This window comes from Poeciliopsis prolifica, unplaced genomic scaffold, assembly GCF_027474105.1.
Source record: "Poeciliopsis prolifica strain line A6 unplaced genomic scaffold, Auburn_PproV2 SCAFFOLD162, whole genome shotgun sequence".
Taxonomy (NCBI): domain Eukaryota; kingdom Metazoa; phylum Chordata; class Actinopteri; order Cyprinodontiformes; family Poeciliidae; genus Poeciliopsis; species Poeciliopsis prolifica.
The window spans coordinates 116,505-137,773 of NW_026562537.1; the positions used below are offsets into that span (position 1 = coordinate 116,505).

Consider the following 21,269-nt stretch of genomic DNA (forward strand, 5'->3'; position numbering starts at 1 on the left):
CAGCAGAGTGAAACCCGCCTATGAAGACAGGCGGAGTCAGAAATAAATAAATAGATCCCGCTGTGAGAAGCTGCAGCTTTTATTTCAGATTCATTACCATTAATAAGGCAGTTATTATTGATCATTATTGATAGGCAATAATAACTTAATGAAGTGATTTTCTTTTGAATGTTTGGAAAGATACACTGTTAAAAATGAACAGTAATAGTTTGGTTTATCAATTCATCAGAGGAGAAAATGGGGTTTATTTTTTATTTCCACCAAATTATTTATTTAGTTGTAAATAAAAGTTGCTTATCAAGCTACATATTTAGTTTTACATTAAAATATTTTGCTTCTAAATAAATATTTAGTTGGCAGGTTAAATGTTTATCACCATGGAAACAAAACCCAGTTGTCTCATCTTCATCTGGTCATGTCCGGGCTTTGAATAGGCCATCTGGGCTTTGGCTAGGTCATCAAACAATGAACATGGATCTGGATCAGGGTTTCCAAAATGTGGCCCATGGGCCTAATTAAAGTAAATGCTGAGTCATACAGTTACTTTTTTTAACAACTAAAGGTGAAATTTTCCCCCAATAAACACCATAAAAGATCAAATTTTAGGTACAAAATGAAATAGTTTTAAAAACGCTGTTTTATGATTTGGGGAAAATGAAAAACAGAAGCAATCCATCTGACGAGATTCTTCCTCCTGCTGCACATGAACCATAATCTGCTCAACAAAACATTTTGTTTGCCTTTTATTTCCCTGCTGTTTGCATGTCTTCCTCCTCCGGGACAGTTTGTTTACACAAACTATTTTTAGATTATTATCTTGTTTTACAAACCGACTGACTTCTGATGCTGAAGTTTCAATCTGTGGATGAACTGACTGTCGAAAATTAACAGAAATTATTCGGTTTATTTCTTTCAACATGTTTTTCATTCTCCTATAAAAGTCGCAGCCTCTGGAGGGGAAGTCACAGTTTCAAAAAAATATTTAAATAGCAAGCTAAATACACTGCTCAAAAAAATAAAGGGAACACTCAAATAACACATCCTAGATCTGAATTAATGAAATAAATATGAAAATATTTTCCACCTGTTGTCTATTCCATTTGCACAACAGCAGGTGATATTGATTGTCAATCAGTTTCTAAGTGCGCAGTTTGATTTCACAGAAGTTTTATTTACTTGGAGTTATATTGTGTTATTTGAGTGTTCCCTTTATTTTTTTGAGCAGGATATTTAGCAAACCAATTAAATTTAGCTTCAAGCTGCATTTTTGTTAGCAAGCTATTGAGGTTATTGTACAAACTAATTATGTGAAATAAAAAAATTTTGGTTGCTGATTGAATATTTAAGTTGGAACAAAATATTGTCTTTGGAAGCTAAATATTCACAAACTCAATATTTACATCATGTAGCTTGTAAGTATTTAGCTTTCTAGCTCAATATTTTGCATATTTGTCCATCAAACTAAATATGCAAATTTAAAATATAAATATTTAGCTTGCTGACTACATTTAGTTTGGTGAAAAATAAATATTTAGCAAGCTAAATATTTAGCTAAATGTTAAATTTTTAGCTCATATCACAAGTGAAATATTTAGCTCCAAATTAAAAATGCAAACTAGACATTTTAATATTTAGTTTGCAAACAAAATATTTAGGTTGGAACAAAAATATTTAGTTTTCAAACTAAATGTTTGGTTTACAAGCTAAGCATTTAGTTTGCAGTCTTAACTTTAGGTCATTTTAAAAATGTATTTATGTGAAATTTTCCTCTATGAATGAGTGAACATATAAAAAAATAGTAAAATACAGCTGCATTGTTTTTTTAACAATACTTAAAATATTTTATTTTTTTGCATCACTTGTGTTTGGTACCAGAACACAAAAAGCCATAAAAACAAACATTCTCATAATTTGGTGATTATGGCTCAAGTTTCCTGAACTTGGCTCCGTCTGTTGCAAACGTCATGCATAAAAACACACAAAATTGGTTCATTCACAAATTGCATTGCAAGTTGCAAGATTTGTTTACAGTTTTATGTGCTTCAAATGAAGAAAACCCCACAGAAAGAAAGTGCTGCGAGTCCAGATGTCCGTCCTGAAGCTCGTGTGTCGTCGGTTAGCTTGTGTGTAAACGTAGGCACTGGTTGTTACTGGACATCAGTTTGGCCCGTCAGAAGAGCTTAAGGCCTGGACTGTTGGCACCGTGCTGCTGCAGTGGCTTTTTAAGTGCTTCAAGTTCATCTTGTGCTGATTAAAAAAAAGCATTTTAGAAATGCTCCTGTTTGGATGCTTTAGATCTGTAAAATGTAGCCTAGCCTCCAGAAATGCCTGCAACAGGTAAACAGTTTAAAAGCCAGGAAGCGCAGAGAAAGTGCACAAACAAAAATACAAAAATAGATCTTCTTACAGTCTGTCCTGAGAGCAGCACTGGAGCACAAGTCATCTTTCTGAACATTAAATATGTTAGCCCATGTCAGATAATCAGTCTAAATGCAGCAGGCTACAGTAACTGTGCTAAGGATTACACAAACCACAGAGCAAGCTGGCATGCTCACTATCTTCAACACAATGACTCAGTAACATTCTGTGCATGTTAAATAAAAACCCTGGTCCCACCTGGAAGATTCAGCCGCTGAATCTCATCCCATTACTGCAAATAACTGCAGATATTAGACTTTAGCAAACAGAGTCCCAAGCCAACAAGCAGAAATTCAAGCTGAAACTCAAACTGTAGCTGCGTTTCCATTCACCACATAAACGCACAATTTGATATTTCTAAAATGAATTTGCTCAGCAGAGACGGGGAGTTATAAACGTGTTGTTGCGACGATGAGGTGATTTTTTTCAGCTGTGTTTAAATTTGTTCCACAATGTCACATGATCAACAACCAGATGTTACCACTGGCAGAAACTGTGGAGAAGACAAACAGGAAGTAGAATTAACTGAATTATCACAGGAACAAACTTATTCACATGTGATTTTAATTCTGATCTGATTTAGTGACAAAAACCACAATTGCGTTTTTTTCAGCATTATTGATTCTTGACAGAGTTTTGCGCATATTTGTGATGGAAACGCAGCTACTGAGTTTCTCCACATGCGCTATAGGAACGTTGCCTAGCATTGGAGCTAGGTTAGGGCTAGCGGGGAGGCTAACTATAGCTACATACCTTAGGCTGCTAGCCAAGCTAAGCTAAACAAAAATTAACCTTAAACCAAACTGTTAGAGGAAGATTCGTTACGTTCTGTACAGTTTGCTGCTGATCTCTTTAACGTGAAGGAGACGCAGGTTTCAGTCTGGATGAGGTTTGATGAAAACAAAGTCATTTAACCAGCAAACCAAAGCTTTTCTTCAAGATATTTAGCTCCAGAGCAGGAAGAGTCAAGCTAAATCATTTCCCTTTCTCTCGTCTAATGTGGCTAAAAATTCAGCTTTCGTTAAATTTGCACAAAATCTCCATTTTCATGACTTGTTTTGTCTCGGAACAGAAGTGAAACCATAACCTTCAGGCTCAGCGTGGCACAGACCAACCATTTCCATTATTACACAAGAGTGGAGTTTAAAAACAGTTTGAGGAGTTTCTATTTACAGGCTCCACTCTAGAATACCGCTGGGTTTCTGTCCAGTTTGTCCTCCATGTTGGTTTGGGTCGCCGCTCTGCTTCATTTTCCCAAACAGAAACACGGAGAGGAAGGATCCGCACCGCTCCACCTCTAAACCTCCACGGTTTTGTAATAAATGCGTTGATAAATGGTGTCCAGCTGGTTCTGTAGGGCGTGGAAGGACGGCCTTTGGGTCGGGTCGGTGTGCCAGCAGTCCTTCATGATCCGGTAAATGTTGGAGGGCAGCGGTCGGGACAGCCCAGCCGATGCCCCGACTTCAAAATGTCCATCACCTCCTGATTGCTTTTTCCTAAACAAAGTGAGACGTGAAGAGATCAGAGATCAGGTGGAAATAAATCATCACCGCCATGTGTGGAACATTAAATAACACAAAGTCAAATAAAAGTAAAGTTTTTGGTACAAAAAGCTTCGGAAAAAACATCATCAGACAGATCGAAATATAAAGTTAATTGGAAATTTGGTATTTTAAAGACCAATAAATAAATCAAAGAATTACAAACTGTTGTAATTTTTCTAAATCAATTTCTGTGCATATAAAACGCGTCGAGAGGATTTCACCAGCCGTGTTTCCACTACAAATGTCTTCAAACCTTTGTTGATATTCTACTAATGTTGAAAAACAAGCTTTGTAAATTCATTCCTACATAAGAACGTGATTAAAATTCACATGTGAATAAGTTTGTTCAGGCGATATGTTTTTAAAACCACTTCCTGTTCATCTTCTTTGTCGTTTCCTCCAGCAGTAACATCCTGTCATTGATCAGGAGCAGAAAAGAAAGGAAAAATTTCATTCTAGCAGCAAAACGAGTTTTTTAATTGCTGTGTTTTGATTAAGTGAATTTAGCAATACAAAGACACCAAACTAGTTTTTAAATGAGTAACAACAGAAGAACCAGTTCATCCATTTACACTGAGCTATTTTAACAACTACAGGTGACTTATTATTAACAGGTTGGTTTAATTCCACAGTCAAAACAAATCTTTTTTGTTGTTGTTGCATAAAATCATTCTTAGTTATTGAGATTTCAGTCTGCTCATTTTTAAGGTCTGTCACTTTAAATCAGATAAACTGCTGCTGGCCACGCCCCAACTCAACCCTTACACTCATGTACAACCACACGATTGAAAAGCAGAAGCGGAGTCTCCTGCACAATCAACAAGAATGAAGCAAATCAACAACAACACTGCAAAACCACAAAACCTCACCAAGGACTTTGGTTTCTCAATTTACTTGAAATTAGACTGAACTAACTTACAGGCAACTTTTCAGCACGAAACAGAAACTTATTTTTAGTTTAATTTGATAATATTGATCAAAAAATACTAGTTATAAGTTAAATTTATAACTAGTAAGAAACTAAATATCTTGTTTAGATATTAAAGCTAAACAAGTTTGAGATGTTTGAATATCTGAAATAATTTTTTTCACGATTTATCGATCTCTGATTAAAGATCCTGCTGAACTATATGATGAAACAGCTTGCCATACTTCTCCTCACAGGGTATTATTAAAATTACAACGCTAATCAAGGTGCATCACTTATCACAATAACTCATTTTTATCTGGTCTGTGGTTTTCAGCAGGTTTTAGTTTCCACTGTTCGCTGCACTGATGAAGCTCAGAGGCATCAGAGGTTTTCTAATGCAAATATGGCGGTTTAAAGGTTGATCAGAGCCCATTTGCATGAACCGCTGCAGCATTCTGTGGACTGAATGTGATTTTATCTTTGCTTCCCTCTGGCTAACAGTTAGCTGAACTGCAGCAGAGGAGATGATTTCTGCTCACAAATCCCAGCAAATCTACACATTTCAGGAAGTTTGATAAATGCAAACACAAATCACATCTTTAATTGGAAAAGAAAATTCAGAATCGTGATTCATTTTCTTTTAAGCTTTATAATTATGCATTACTTCGTCTATCACTTAAAATACCAATGAAATCCACAGAGGTTTGTGGATCAAACGACTGCCGTACCTTCGTACGGCATTTTCCCGCGTGACATCATCTCGTAGAGAAGCACGCCAAACGACCAGACGTCTGATTTGACAGAGAAGCGTTGATGCAGCGCCGCCTCAGGCGCCGTCCACCGGACCGGGATCTTGGTGTTTCTGCTGGCAGTGTAAACGCTGTCCTGCAGCAAACATGAGTGACATCAGAACCATTTATATCACAGACAAACAATTCTTACTTCAACAAGTTCAGATCAAGAGCAAGAACTAACTAACTAACTAACTAACTAACTAACTAACTAACTAACTAACTAACTAACTAACTAACGATTAGTTCAAGTCAGACCTTTGAACACGCTGTTGCAGTGATCAATGCAACTAAAAACAAGTTTCTCTAGATCTTGTTGCAAAAACACAAAATCTTACCGAGAGGTTTTGTTCTAGTTTATAGCGCAAATATCCTACGACACTTGAAATAAGACAAAACTAACTTCTCAGCAAGATATAAAAGTCATTTTAAGTCAATAATTCCTTAATATTAATGAAAAAGTATTATTTCTGTCAGATTATTTCACTTCTTACAGGGGAAAATATCTCATTAGTGAAATAATCTGCCAGTGGAACTAGATGAGAAAGTTTAATATTCATACTTTTCATGAGTATTAGAGGTTGTTGTTTTTTTTAACTTAAATTTATCTTCAATATCTTGTTGAAAATCTACTTGTAAGTTAGTTTTGCCTTATTTCCAGTGTACAAAGATATTTACACTAACAACTAAACCAAAAATACTTGGTAAGATTCATAAAACCAGCTGACCAAACGTGCTGGAACTCTCTTTGGGTTGCTAGGTAACGGGCAGGGTTCCGCTCGGGTTGCTAGGTAACGGGGTATACCCTGTTGATTTGTGACATCACATTCTGGAGCTTTTAGAAACATCTTCATTCTCCATTCATATCTCTTACATTAATTTGTCTCAAAAAGATGATTTTTTTTTTTTATGCACTTGTTTTGTTTTCAGAAGCCGCAGAAACCAAAATAAAAACACAAAAATGTCCAAAATGCAAATTTTTCATAGCTTCTCCCCTTTAAGTGTTGTTAAATTTTCAATCAAGGGACATTAAACCTTCAGAAAAAAGCCCTTCAGAACCTGAGCTGCGTGTTTGAGTCCGATAGAACCTGCTGTACCCTAATGATCCGGGCCAGTCCGAAGTCCGCCACCTTGCAGATCAGGTCGTCTCCCACCAGGATGTTTCTGGCGGCCAGGTCTCTGTGGACGATGTGTCTGTCCTCCAGGTAGCCCATGCCGTCTGCGATCTGGCCGCTCATGTAGATGAGATGAGCCGTTTTCAGCAGCTTTCCTTCTTCAGCTGCAAACACAGAATCAGACCAAACTGCTGCCAACGCCGGAGCAAATAAATCCCACAGATGGACGGTTTGAAGATCATTTTTCACAATGGTAGCATAACATGTTTGTTTCTTTCCATGTTCTGGTGGAGATTATGGTTTCTAGCATGATTAGCTTATTAGTCAGTTAGCTAACAAGTTAGCTATGCTACCCTAAAGCATTAATCATAAATGTTTTCTGAACAAATTGCTGAAAATGAGAATTTGTTGTCAATCAACTGACCTGGTTAAATAAAAGTTAAATTAAAATAAGCATCAATTCCTCTGATGCTAATGCTTGGAAGCTAATGCTAAAGCGCTAAATTATTGAAAACCATGTTTCATGAAGCCTTTTGGTGTTGAATTTATTTTGATGTTTTTGTTTTTTGTCGGTTTTATTTTGTTCCTGCTTGTTTCTTGTTAGCTGCTACATAAACAGTTTTCGCCCACTTCAAAATAAAAGCATGAATACAAACAGCTAACTACTTTGAGAACCAATAACAACAGAGTTTAAAAAACATCCAAGTAAATTATGGCTTTAGGATTTATCCAGAAAACTAAAACATGGGAAGCTAAGTGCGCTAACATTTTCAGTTAGCTAAAGCGCTAACTGAAACATTAGCCCAGCTAAAGGCTGAGATATAAACAGGCAGCAACATAGAAATATAAATGTTCAGGTTCATGGATGTAACCTGGTGTTAAAGCAGGGGTGTCCAAAGTGAGGCGCAGGGGCCAGTTGTGGCCCTGGGTCTGAATTTGTGCGGTCCCCAACTTCAATTCAAGTCTGATACAAATTAGATCCACATGGAGACTTTAATTTGTAATCAGGGTGAAATTATTACCAACATGATTTTTTTAAATTGAAAACAAAAGAACTATTTTATTTTACTTTAGTTGTTTTGTTGTTTTTTGAGAACATAAAGTTTGTGCGCCCTGGCGTGCAGGTGTACTCACAGCCCAGGTAGGACTTGAGGCTTCCTTTGCTCATGAGTTCGGTGACAATGTAGACGGGTTCTCCTCTGGAGCACATGGCCAGCAGCTGGATCAGCTTCGGGTGGTGGAGGCTCTTCAGCGCCTGCACCTCCTTCACAAACTCGTCCTGCTTCGTGTCCTCTGACGAAAACAACAAAACCCACAACCAGAGCGCCGCCATTTTTACTGATTCATTTCAGTTCATGTTCTCATATGATGCTTTTCATGTTCCATGGTAAAGATGCACGTTGTGCAGAAAAACATCCAAAACATTCAGGAAACACTTCGAGAAACCAGGGCAGAAAAAACTTGTTTTAAAAAACAAGATTTGACTTTTGAAACTCAGAAATGTTTGTTTTTTAAAAATCAAGATTTCTGAGATTAAACATTTCTGATTTTTTCAAGCAAATTTTCAAATTTTCTGACTCTGATTTTTTTTTCACAAAGATTCTGGCAAATTCAGATATATTTTAGCAACATTTTTCAAGAACATAAGGAGTTTTTTTCTAGCATATTTTCAGCTTTTTCCTCAAAACTCTGATTTCACTCGTTTTACTGGTAACATGGGAGGAAAGTCCAGTAAAAAGTGAATTTGATGGAACCAATATTAAGAAATTACTGACTTTTATTTCTCACTGAAAAGTTAATTTTTCTTCTTTAAAATCTAAAATATTTCTCTAGAAACTAAACCAATATCCTTGCTGGCCGCCAGAGGGCGCTGAAGGGAATCACCACATTGGAGGGACGATGATTTTAAAAAATCCATAAATTTCTTATAAATTTTCATCATCAGAATTGTTGTTTTCTCTTCTTTAATAACTTTTTTGATATCAAGTTAAAATAATTGTTTTAAATGTTATTTCATGATTTTATTATGTTTTTCTCCTCAAGCCAGAGAAAATGCAAAATAAACTCTGCTGCAAAAACCCAAAATAACTACAGAAATAAAATTATAAAACATATTTTTTATGCTTTACACCATTAAAACACAATATAGTAACCAATAAACGTTGCATTTTTACAGTAATCACTTCTGCATTTCTAACTAATGATTCATTGAATTACAGTTTGTCTGACATTTGCCACAGATCAACTTTTAACATTAAATCCTGCAGCAGCTTCATTAAGATGTAAAATATTAACGTCTCATGAAAGTAATTCTGAATGCAGAGATTTTATTCTGGTCAAACAATAGAGAATAATTTCAACTAGTCGAAATCTTCCTGTACCTTGTTTCAGCATCTTTATGGCCACTTTCCGCTTCTCTTTGGTCCAAATGGCTTCCCATACTTGTCCAAAGTTTCCTTCTCCCAGTTTGCACAGGAGTTTGAACTCTTCCCTCGGTCTCTCCCAAGGCTCCATGTCGAACAGTTCCCGCTGCGCAAACACACAAGCAGACGTTTCAAAGCTTCATCCAGTTTGTTTCAGGAGCTGAAGGTCTGCGAGTCGCCAGAGCGCCGAGCGACTCGGAGCCAGCAGCAAAGCATCAGCACATTTCTGACAAAAATATCACATTTCCTACAAAACACGGGGAAATTTATCAGTTTGAAACGTCAAAAATCTCCTAAAAAAACAGAATTTTTCTGATTAATCTCAAAAACTTTAAAAAAAGAAAAACTTTGAAACTCCAAAACTCAAAAGTGGAAAATTTCCAAAAAATGTTTGAAATTCAGAATATTTCTTGTTTTTCCAGGAACATTTTAGGATTAATTTAAAATTTTGAGTTTCTTCTTGGAAATTTTCTAATAATTTGCTAATTGTTAGTTCCTCCAGATTTCTGTCTCAGCTCTGTGTCTCTTTTATGAACTTTATTTTGAAGGTTCCATGCGGAAAACTATACTTCCTGTTTAGTTGTTTTTTGGTGAATCTGCAGAATTTTTTCTGTTTGATGCAGAAACAAAATAATCAATCTGTGTGTTTTACTCTTCTCCAATAAAAGTCTGTTTTCTTCTAGAAATGCAAATATTCTGATCAGTTTGTAAAGTAACTCGCGTTCCTTTTTACCAGAATTTGTTTTTTAAAATAACTGGACAGTATTTATGTTGAAGTTTTGCAGTTACTGTCCAGTTTTTTATTCCATATTCAGTTTTTAAATATTTATGTTCTTTGTGTGAATTTCCTTCTCATTGTGCAAAAATAAAGAAATTTATTTTCTATAAATAACGATGCTGGAAAATGACGTATGGAGCTCCAGAAAGGACAAACACATTTTTTTCTTCTTCTTCTTCTTATGACAAACCGAGCCTCGTGTTTCCATAAGACCTGAATATTGGATCCAAACCTCGACTGGATTATTTGTGTCTCACCAAATTATTTGCAGAAAAATCTAATATTTGCAGATTTTATTTTTTGGTAAAGCAAATCTAAGATGTTCACAGGAAAATGCAGATTTTGCTTCACAGTTTTGTTTTTTACTGTTGCTGACAAGAATTTTCTGATAATCCACCAACATGTTTAAGATATTAATGGGAAGAATGAATAAAAATAAAACATTAATCAGGCTTTAATGAGAAACAAAAATTTATTGTTAAAAATCTGATGCTACAAAATGAAATGATTCAACAAATGATTATAAATTATAAATAAAACAAAGGATATTGATTTGATTCATATGATGAAAAATTAAAGTTAAAAACAAATCAAGAAAAAACATACATTTAAATTTAAATTAAGGACAATTATTTTCATCCTCATACATTTCAGTCACAGTTCGATGAATGTTTCGATAAATGAACAAAAATCTCAACAGAAATGAAACAAGAATCAACGTGTTAAAGTTCAGTTAAACCGCAAAACTTTAACCCTGATTTTATGATTCAAGTCAAATAATCAACTTAGATTATTGAAGTGCAACAGAACATTAATTAGGAGGTAAATAAACACAAAGTGGAGGGAAAAATATCAGGAAATATTCCTCTGGAAATGATGCTACATAACTGAAGAAACAAGTTTGTCACAATAAAATCAGTAAAATGAGATCAGTTTATCTAAAACTGGGTCATGAATATTAACTTATTAAATTAAATTCCGCTTTGGTCGCTAGGTAACGGGCAGAGTTCCGCTGTGGTTGCTAGGTAACGGGCAGAGTTCCGCTGTGGTCGCTAGGTAACGGGCAGAGTTCGCTGTGGTTGCTAGGTAACGGGCAGAGTTCGCTGTGGTTGCTAGGTAACGGGCAGAGTTCGCTACATTTTCCAGACAGTAAAAAACATTCAGACGCTTTTAGATAAAAGCTTCTAAATGTTTTTTTCAGTCGGTTTTTAGAGGCAAGAGAAACTAAAATGAAAGTTTAAAAACACGCTAAATGTGATTCTCCTCTAGAGGGAGCAATCTGAAAATAAAACAATGTACTGGTTCGTATCAAACTAGTTATTTTTCTCTGGTTGTTTGGTGACAGACGGTGAGGAATGACTTTAAATGATGAAACATTTCCGATGTGTTTTGGTTTGAGCTGCAGGAAACAGGAACGCTGCGGGGTCAACATTCCCAGTCTGCATGGGAAAAGCAGACAAACCGGCTCGGCACTCGCAGCCGACATGCAGCAAAGCGTGAAGGACAACCGGAGAAGCTCTGCCTCTCCTCACACCTACTAAACGTGTTTTCCTCTGTCTGCGCCTCCGCGTTCGCATTTAAAGACATTTTGCTTCGTGTCGCCGCCTCAGACTCACAGCTTCCGCTGGAAGGGAAGAGAGAAGAGGAGGAATCACCGGCTGACCTTCACTGCACATTTTCATTCATCCTCGGTGTTTTAAGTCAAATGATTGTGAGCGAGTTTTCTGTTTTTCAGCAGAAATCTGAGCAGTTGGCTCCCAAACTGATGAGACGTGGAAACGGAAAGCTGCTTGGTGGGAGTTAAAAATAGCTGCGTAATCACAGAGCCGACACTTAAACCGGCTCTTTTTTAAATCTACTGGTCCCAACGCAGCTAAGAAAGCCAGAAAGCAAAGAAAAACTAAATACACGGCGGGATGCAGAGGAGTTCAGGGTTCAGTCAACGTGAAAAGAGACAGTCCCACAGCATGACTCCTCCAGCACCATGCCTGGAGTTCATACCAGGGTTCTTTTCTTCTTCATGGACCAAACAAACATACATGACCGAAAAGATTAATCACAGGATTTTTTAAATTAACATTTATTTTTTAGTGATTCCCAGATCAGAATCACACATAAAACACAAACAGAAACAAAAATGTCCAATGCAGAAAAGACCCCTGTGATTAACCGATTAATTAAATAATCGTCAACTCCTTTACAATCAACTTTAATCAGACTATATTAACTCTAAAATATGACATTTTCTGAATAAACACCTCTCATAGCAGTTACTGAGCAAAAAATGCACAAAAACATATATAAAGGACTATTTTTGTCAACCGTACAAGATCCTTCCTGCCAGCTTCCTGTTAGCTGACAATGACTAGCATCGGTTCTGTTGTCAACATAAACATCAAATGTACACCTGACATATTTTAAAAGGGGCCGCAGTGCTTTGCTACTAATAATTTCTGTTTAAATTGGCTTCAAATTTCAAAAACATGACCGGGGAGAGGTCAGTCAGTCAGTTATGCTAGCTTGACTATGAGAACCTTAACATGAAGATGTGCTGCAGAATTTGATGTTTTGGTTCAGTTAAAATCAAAAAGGGAATCTAACCACCAACTCTGAGATCATCAGTAGAGCAGGTGTTTAGATGAGCTAATCAATCACAGCTGTGTTAGCTTAGCTAGTAGCAGCGGAAGCTAATCTACCACATTAATCACTTATTAATAATCACAAAATAAACATGAAGCCTGAAAACATAAAACTGTAACGGACTGAATGATCTGTTTATGTGGGAAACGTTGAGGTGTTTTTGGTGTTGACACACTGGTGGAGCTGTTGTCAGTCAGTTGCTATGGTGACGAGTCTACATGTAGCGTAGCCGACACCGAGAATTAAATGTTTCTGAGTTGTTCTTCAACGGGTTTTTCTGTTGTTTTTCCCTTCGCTGTGGCGCTGCGGTAATAAAAGCTCCAGGTTTTGTTTAGTTAAAGGGATCGTCCCTCTGCAGCAGCGCCGCTAAAACAATCATCCCTTCACCCTCCAGCTTGGTGTGCATGTTGATGTAAATAATAGCATGCTATGTGTCTGTAAGAGTTGTGGATAAAAAGAGAACGTCTCATCAGTTATTGATCATATGTGCAGGAAATGATGAACAGTAAAGATTTTTCCGCCATCGTTTTGGCGCCCGCTCTAGCGCGGCACCCGTATGCGTCATATGTGTGACGTCCATCTTAAATGTTTTCATTTGCCAATAATCTGAACGATTAGCTTGGAAATGAAACAAACTAAACTGATTAAGGAACTTTTTAAATGATAAACTGTAGAACAGAAACATGTAAATTTCTGTTTCTTTGTTTTTTAAGCAGCACAGACGCTGTGAATGCAGCAGATTTTTGACATTTTTACCCCAGACTAAAAATACAGGATTAAAAATGATTTTAGGTTTGAGTTCAGTTTCCGGTCACAAAACAAATCAGAAACGGAAATTATTGGTAAAGTTTTCAAACGACCAGATTTATTATTCAAATAAATAACTCGGGATTTATTGATCTGAGTCTAAAGCAGAAAATGTATTTATCTCTACGTTCTGTAAATTATTTCTGTCCTAAATTGTTGCATCTAATTCCTAAAAAATGATTAAAAAATTGGAACAAAATACATAAATAAATCAAGAAAAGTAAACTGAAACAGGACCAATAAAAAAATGAAAATCAAAAATAAATAATTGTAGTAAAATGCAATAAGAGTAAAAGGTTAACATGTTAATAAAAATAAAAGTTTTATATATAATTAAATAAATTTGATTTATAAAGTTTGTTCTATAAAACAAAATATGAAAAAGGTAAGAAACTGAAAAGTAAAAATGAAATTCAGGCTAGCACAATAACTAAATAAATAAATCCTACAAAGTCAGTGTGACAGAACAAAAATACATTTTTTCAAATAAAATTACTTTTATTTACAAATCTGTTATCAAACAAAATAAGCCTCGTTAAATGAATTGTATTTAAAGATAACTAATTATATTTTCATGTATAATAAAATAAAAATAGTCATGAGATAAAAATAAAATAAATCAAACTAAACAAAATAAACCCAATAAAATAAATGAAATAAAACAAAACAAGGGTTATCTCGGGTATTGAACGGTAAGCAGTATCCTACCTGCTGGGCGCACGGCTCCGCCAGGTTGACCCCGAGGCTCTGCGGGTTCTTCTGGTAGTAGGAGATCAACTCGCCCAGCGTGGCGAACGACAGCGTATCTGTCACGAAGAACGCCCCGATCACCGAGCGCTGCACCCGGAAGTGCAAAACCTTCCCCTCGCTCCGCGCTGCAAGACAGCAGCAGGGTCAAAGGTCACGGTTAGGAAGCTCACATGAACAAAGGTCAGTAAACCAAACAAACGTCTTCAGTCGAGATCGACGCTTAAAGAACGGAGCAATAAAACAGGAGTCAATTTCTGTCAAAATAAAAATTTTAGATCAATTAAAAAAAGAACAAGGATATTTCTGAGTTTGAAAACTTTTACATTTGCTATAAAAACTCAAATTCTGACATTAATCTAAGAAATTTTCTAAAAATGTCTGAAAGATTTGAAATTATCAAGAAAAAATTGTGAAGTTTTGAGATTAATCTCAGGAATTTTCAAATTCAAAAATACTTTAATTTTTTTATCACTTTATTCAGCAATAAAGTGATAAATATTTTATTTTTAATACTTTATTAATGCTAACAAACTGGCTACAAAACTGAAATAAAGTAAATGCAAATAAATTGAATATATTTAATAAAATTATGTAAATTTAGTAAAATAAAACAAATATGAAAAATATTAAATGAAATCCAAATAATTTAATATGAAACATGAAAAAATGAATCTAAAACCTAAAAGCTTTTATTGTGGTGAATGTGACCCAGCAACAAAAAGTATCAATAATTTCTAACCTGCGATTTGAAATTGAAGGAATTATGAAGATAAAATGTAAATCTGCTGAGTCATCGCCCGAAGGAAAAAGTGCTGAGTCAGCCACTCACCAGACACCGTGTACTCATCGCTGTGACTCTCACTGATGCGAACCAGGAAGGCGCCATCTTTGTTTTGGGAAGCGAGCAGCAGCTTCTCTGCTTTCACGCGGTTTATGTTCCCGTAGTACCACCTGACAGGAATTGAGAGACAGGAAGTGGAGAAACAGGAAGTGGAGGGACAGGAAGTGGATAAACAGGAAATGGAGGGACAGGAAGTGGAGAAACAGGAAATGGAGGGACAGGAAGTGGAGAAACAGGAAATGGAGGGACAGGAAGTGGAGAAACCGGAAATGGAGGGACAGGAAGTGGAGAAACAGGAAGTTGAGAAACATGAAGTGGAAGGACAGGAAATTGAGAGACAGGAAGTGGAGGGACAGGCGGTCAACAGAAATGTTTCCTTACAGGAACTAAAAACATGATGAGACTGTTTAATGTCATGGTAATAAAACAAAGTTAGTTTGATCCAAAGAAAAAGACGAACATCAGACCTGAGCAGAATTAGAGTAAATATATTAATTACCACAAGAAAACCTTTGGTAGGATGTTTAGTACACTGTACATTTCAGTTTTACTTAAGTGATTTTATTTGTTGAGTAATTTCACTGAATGAAAATCAAACATGTTTTTACCAAAATGTCAAAAACAGAAACACACCTGCAGTTTTTATTAGTGTCATACTGAAAGAAATTCATTTTTTTTAATTATTTTGTTCATAGGAATAATTTTTCCTTTTGGTCCAAAAAATTTAAAATATATTTGTATTTTGGTGCGATTAATGTTGTAATTTTTAAATATTATATGACTGATTTTTTAAAAATAAGTTACTCTGAATTTTAAATTTCTGTGTAATTTTGATGTTTAAATAATATTTTTATTGTTGTGTGAAGTATTTTGTAACATTTGCTTTAAAAAGTGCAATTAAAGGAAGTTTTATAATAATAATAATTATTATTATTATTACTTGAATATCTTTTTTATCAAACACCTTTTTTACTCCTAACTGATTGATTTCTTTTGAGTAAAAATGATTTATAATCCTCTTATTTCAGCAGCTGTTGGTCCTTTTATCATCCAGTTTTTGGTAAGAAGAGAAAAAACATAAACCATGAAAATGGAAGTTAGTTTGATTTACAGGGCGCTTATTGATTATTGATTGATTATTAATTGACAAGTTTAGTGGACAGAGTGAAAACTGAAGCAACTGAGCTGCAAACAGAAACTTTTTCATGAAACTGTTTTTCTGGACTTCCTCCTCCAGAGTGAGTCAGTAACAAAACGCAGCAGCGGTCCGGTCGGGTCTGGTCGGGTCCGGTCGGTCGGTCGGGTCTGGTCGGTCTGGTCCAGTCGGGTCCGGTAGGTTCCAGTCGGTCGGGTCTGGTCGGTCTGGTCCAGTCGGGTCCGGTCGGTTCCAGTCGGTCGGGTCCGGTCTGTTTGCTCAGATCTCAGAATCTGTGTTTACCTGCAGTTATCCGGGCTCCGCTCTCTGTGCCGCTCGGGTTTCACAGAAACTAACAACACGAAGCGCAGATCTCAGGTAAGATGCTGGGAAACTTCAAACAGGAAACGTTTTTGATGACGCAGCTGATTCCGACTGCGCCGCGCGCTTCATCGACCGAAAATGAGCTGAGAGTCGATATTTAAAGCACCAAGTCAGAGAGAAGAACAGGCGCGTTCACAGCAGCCATGTTTAATCCGCTTTAACCGACTCCAGTCCGTTTGCCTGGAAAGTCCAGTTGGGTTGGGTTGGTGTGAACGCTAAGCTAACTCTGAACGCTAAGCTAACTCTGAACGCTAAGCTAAGCTAACTCTGAACGCTAAGCTAACTCTGAACGCCAAGCTAACTCTGAACGCCAAGCTAACTCTGAACGCTAAGCTAACTCTGAACGCTAAGCTAACTCTGAACGCTAAGCTAACTGGTCCACCTCCAAACCTCGGTCTGGTGAACTCTGGTTCACTTCAACCGAAGTGAACCCCAAGCGAAGTGAACCCCGAGCGAACAGCAAACTGCTCCAAAAACAGGAAGTGGACTACAGTGCAAGGCATTCTGGGTAAATACAACCAAAACAACACCAACGCAGTTCAGAGCCCAATCTGGTTTCCACAGAGGGAGAGTTCACACAGGTGGTTCTTGTTATATGCAATCAGAGCTGTGACCCGGATACACGGACGAAGAACGCTGAACGCAGCAACAATGGCCGCCGCCGCCATTTATGGGTCAATTTTAAAGCGTCACAGACAGAAAAAAAACCTCAGGCAGGTTGTGCACACAAAAGCTTTCAATAATAAATAAATATATAAATGCAGTGTCGATGTTTTCAACTGGAGTAGCTGGGTCTGTTCTGATTGTTAGAAAGCTCTAAAGGATTATAGATAAAGAAGTAACAACTCTGACATCTTTGGTGCAAATCTGCTTTTAACTCATTTATTAATTAGTTACTGTTCAAAATGTATATATTAAATATTGCCATAAACAGCAAGTCTTTAAAAAGAAAGACCAAACTCCTGTTCTTTTCTTCAGAAAATTGGATGTTTTTTGCTTTAAACCCCTCTTTAGGTTTTGGATGGACAATGATTTGGTCAATCGTTTCCAAAAAATAAGTAAAATGAAATAAAAGAAAATAACAAAAAATAAAACTGGCAGTTTTATTGTTTTAATTTATTGTCGTGCGGGTTCAACAAAACTGTTTATTTGGTATTTTTAGTTGTTTTTTAAATTTATTTGTGGTCCAGTGTCTGACACAAACATCATGTTTCATGTTTTCCACAGTAGGAATGGTTGTGTTTGCTAACTGGTGTGTGTGCGCGTGTGTGTTAGGTGTGTGTGTGCGTGTGTGTGTGTGTGTGGGTGTGTGTGTGTGTGTGAGCGCGTGCGTGTGTGTGTGTGCGTGTGTGTGCGTGTGTGTGTGTGTGTGTGTGTGTTAGGTGTGTGTGTTAGGTGTGAACATAAGTCGTCTAACACAGGGCGTTCTGCTGAAACATGATGACTCCATGCAGGCTGGATAAATAATGGAGGAGTTGCAGCTGCAGGGCGTTTCACACACGTTTTCTCTCAGTTGCAGAAGAAGAAACGAGTCCCGCTGCAGCGAAAGATGCTGCTGGTCACTGTGACCTCTGACCCTAAGGCTTCAGTTGTGGTGTGATAATAACATAACGGTATAAACAACTACCAAACATGAAAACATTTCATGTTTCATATAATCATATCAGGCAAAACTGACTTAACGTTTGGTGACTTTTTGCCTTATTTTTCCGCTTACCTTAATTTCTCACAAAGGATTAGTTATTATAAAACTTCCCTAACGTCTCACTTTATATATAATGCTCAATTCAACTAAAAAACAAAAAATCTCTGAGAAGAAAACATTTTAAAAATAACTAATAATGCAATAGCCTGCTGGCAAAAAAGTACATTTTCATCCTTAAATGAACGTCTTGCTTGAGATCCATGCATCTCTCCAGCTGCACAGACAAATGTTGCTTTTTTCCCCCAATGGAACAGAAACTACTGACTATCAGGAGGGAAACGACATTTTGCTATGAATCTAGAAGGGAGTTTAGACGCTCGCTGAGCAGCAAGATTAATAACCAGGGAACTAAAAACTAGCCACGATTTGATTGCGAGGAAAATTCTCCAAAATTCTCCACATCGACGTGTTTTTATGCGTAAAATTGAAGATTTTAGACTAAAAATAATAAAATTCCTCAGGGAAATGTTTTTTTCCACTCAGTCGGTTTATTGGTGCATTTGAATGTAGATTTTTATATTTGGGGAAAAAAGGAGTAAACTTCTGCCAAAAACTCAGGAATTATTCATCTAAGAGAAAGAAAAACTGAGTTGTAAAGTTTTTAGATCTTCCAGCTTCCATCTAGAAATGTTTTTTTTCCTAGCAAATTTGCAAGTTTTAAAACTGAAATTTTCATGTTTTTTCTCAAGAATTTCAGAGTTTATAGAACAAAAAAGAGTAAAAGCAAATTTAGGATTAATTTTGGAAATTCTTAAGAAAAAACTGGGAAACCTCAGCAGAACATTTTCTGAGGTTTTTGTTGTTGTTGTTTTGTTTTGTTGCAAATTCACAACTTTTAATAAGATGTATTGAGAAAAAATTAGGAAATTTCAGAGTATATAATCTAAAGTTTTTTATATTAATCCCAGAAATATAACAACAACAACAACAACACACTTTCAGAGTTTGAAAAGTCACAAATATCTAGAAAAAACTCAGAAATATCCCAATTTTTTCTCATTTTCAGAAAAATCTAAAATGTCTCATTTCTTATGTCAAATCTAAGACTTTTTCAAACTCTAAATTTCATTGTTTATTTTAATCTAATTTTTTTTAGCAAATGTTCTCAACTAACAAAGTTCAAACGTTTTTTTAAAAAAATTCAGAAAATATTAAGACTTATTTTTAGATGTTTTTACGGAAAACAGGTTCTGAACAGGTCCAGATCAGTTTCTGATCAGGTCCAGATCAGTTTCTGATCGGGTCCAGATCAGGTCCAGATCAGGTCCAGATCAGTTTGATCAGGTCCAGATCAGTTTCTGATCAGGTCCAGATCAGTTTCTGATCAGGTCCAATCAGGTTCGGTCGGACTCACTTATGCTTGGCGAACTCGTCCTGCAGCAGAGCCACGTAGTTGGCCGGGATGAGCCCGGCCTGCGGCTCCCCGGTCAGCTTCTTGGCCAGCACATAGTCGCCCCGCTTCTCGATCACCGACAGCTTGTCGCCCTCCTTCACCGTCAGCTCGTCGTCGCTCCGGGCCTGGAAGTCGTACAGCGCCGCGTAAAGCTGCACCGGCCGCTTCTTGGGCGACGGGGGGCGGATGTTCCCCGACACGGTGCGGATCTCCGCCGACCGGGCCCCCGGTTGGCGATGACCAGGTTCGGGACGGGAGGGTAGCGGGGAGCCGGCCAGATCCAGTTCCAGAGCCGGAGAAGCAGGGGCAGCAGGCGCGGCAGCAGTTCTCCATCCCGGGTCATGAAGGAGCTCCGAACCGGGCCTGGGATACACAGTCAGCAGCCTCTCCGTCCGCCGGGAACATAACAATGAATCCGCAGCGCGGGGCGGCCCGCCGAGCCGGACCAACCGGTTTCCTTTTCTGTTGAGATCATGGATCTTCGCTCCGCGCCTGCAGTGCGCACGGCGGCTGCGGGAATGCGGAAACCGGACTGTCCTCCATCCGAAGCGGCTCGGGTCTCTGCGGGGGCTCGGAGCCGGTACCGCATGGCTCCCGGAGGTTAATCCATTCAGCGCGGCTGAGGAGGCGCAGAGGTGACGCTGAAGGTGAGGCGGGACGGTGCGTAAAGAGGTTCGGGTTTGGCGCTCCGCACAACATCCGAGGAGGAGGAGGAGGAGGGAGGAAGGTGCGGCAAACAGGGCGGGAGGGGCAGAAAGTTTTCATCACTTAACAAACACAGGAGTCTTTACTTAATGACGTCATCACGGATTCATGTGTCCATTTAACACCAGATTTATTCAGTGGTTTAACTTGGATGCAAAACAAGAAGCAGCTGAATCATCTGAAGCTTTTAGACGATCCAACACCTTTTAGTGAGAAATTAATTTAACTACAGAAAAATATCTTAGCAGTGACAAATTAAATTCATATATCAGTGGGAATAAACTGATTTATTTAATCAGGGTCCATATTGTTTCCAAAGAAATGACTTCATTTTCAAATATTTTAATATTGTGTGATAAATAAGACGGTTTAATATAAAGTAAAACATTTGCTAGACATATTAAAAAAGAAAATGAAATATTTCAGGATTGATTTCCAGATTTCTAAAACATTACAGTTTTAATTTATTGGCAGTTTCATGTAGGGACAAATCTCACAAGCAGAATGTCATTGGTTGCATTGCTGCAGGAGGGTGTATGGAAATCCATCCAGTTCAAAAATACATTTTAATTAAAATTAATACCCTTGTTACCTAGCTAGCTTTTTTTGTGCAGATTGTAAGTGACTGACTTGGGACAAAATGTCAAATGCATGAATATCAACAGTCGCTTGGCTTAAGGAGTGTATGGAAGGCGATCCAGTTCAAAAATATGTCTCTTCTCACAAATAGACAACACATTAACATTTTGTACATTTTAATCAAAATGAATTAACACATCCTTGCTCGCTAGCTTTTTTGTGTCTATCATAGGTAGTGGACTTGCCACATGGAAAACAACAGGCAAAAGTTATCACCTCATGGCAACAAAAGGGGCAAACTTTTTTCAATTTTCTTATGTTGCATCACAAGCCCAAAACAAAGATTGTTTG

At 37.3% G+C, this 21,269-nt stretch overlaps 1 pseudogene; it reads right to left on the reverse strand.

Moving 5' to 3' along the window:
* Positions 1-1,825: 1,825 nt before the first annotated feature.
* Positions 1,826-20,314, reverse strand: LOC129356257 (tyrosine-protein kinase SRK3-like; annotated as a pseudogene).
* Between the last annotated feature and the right edge of the window lie 955 nt (positions 20,315-21,269).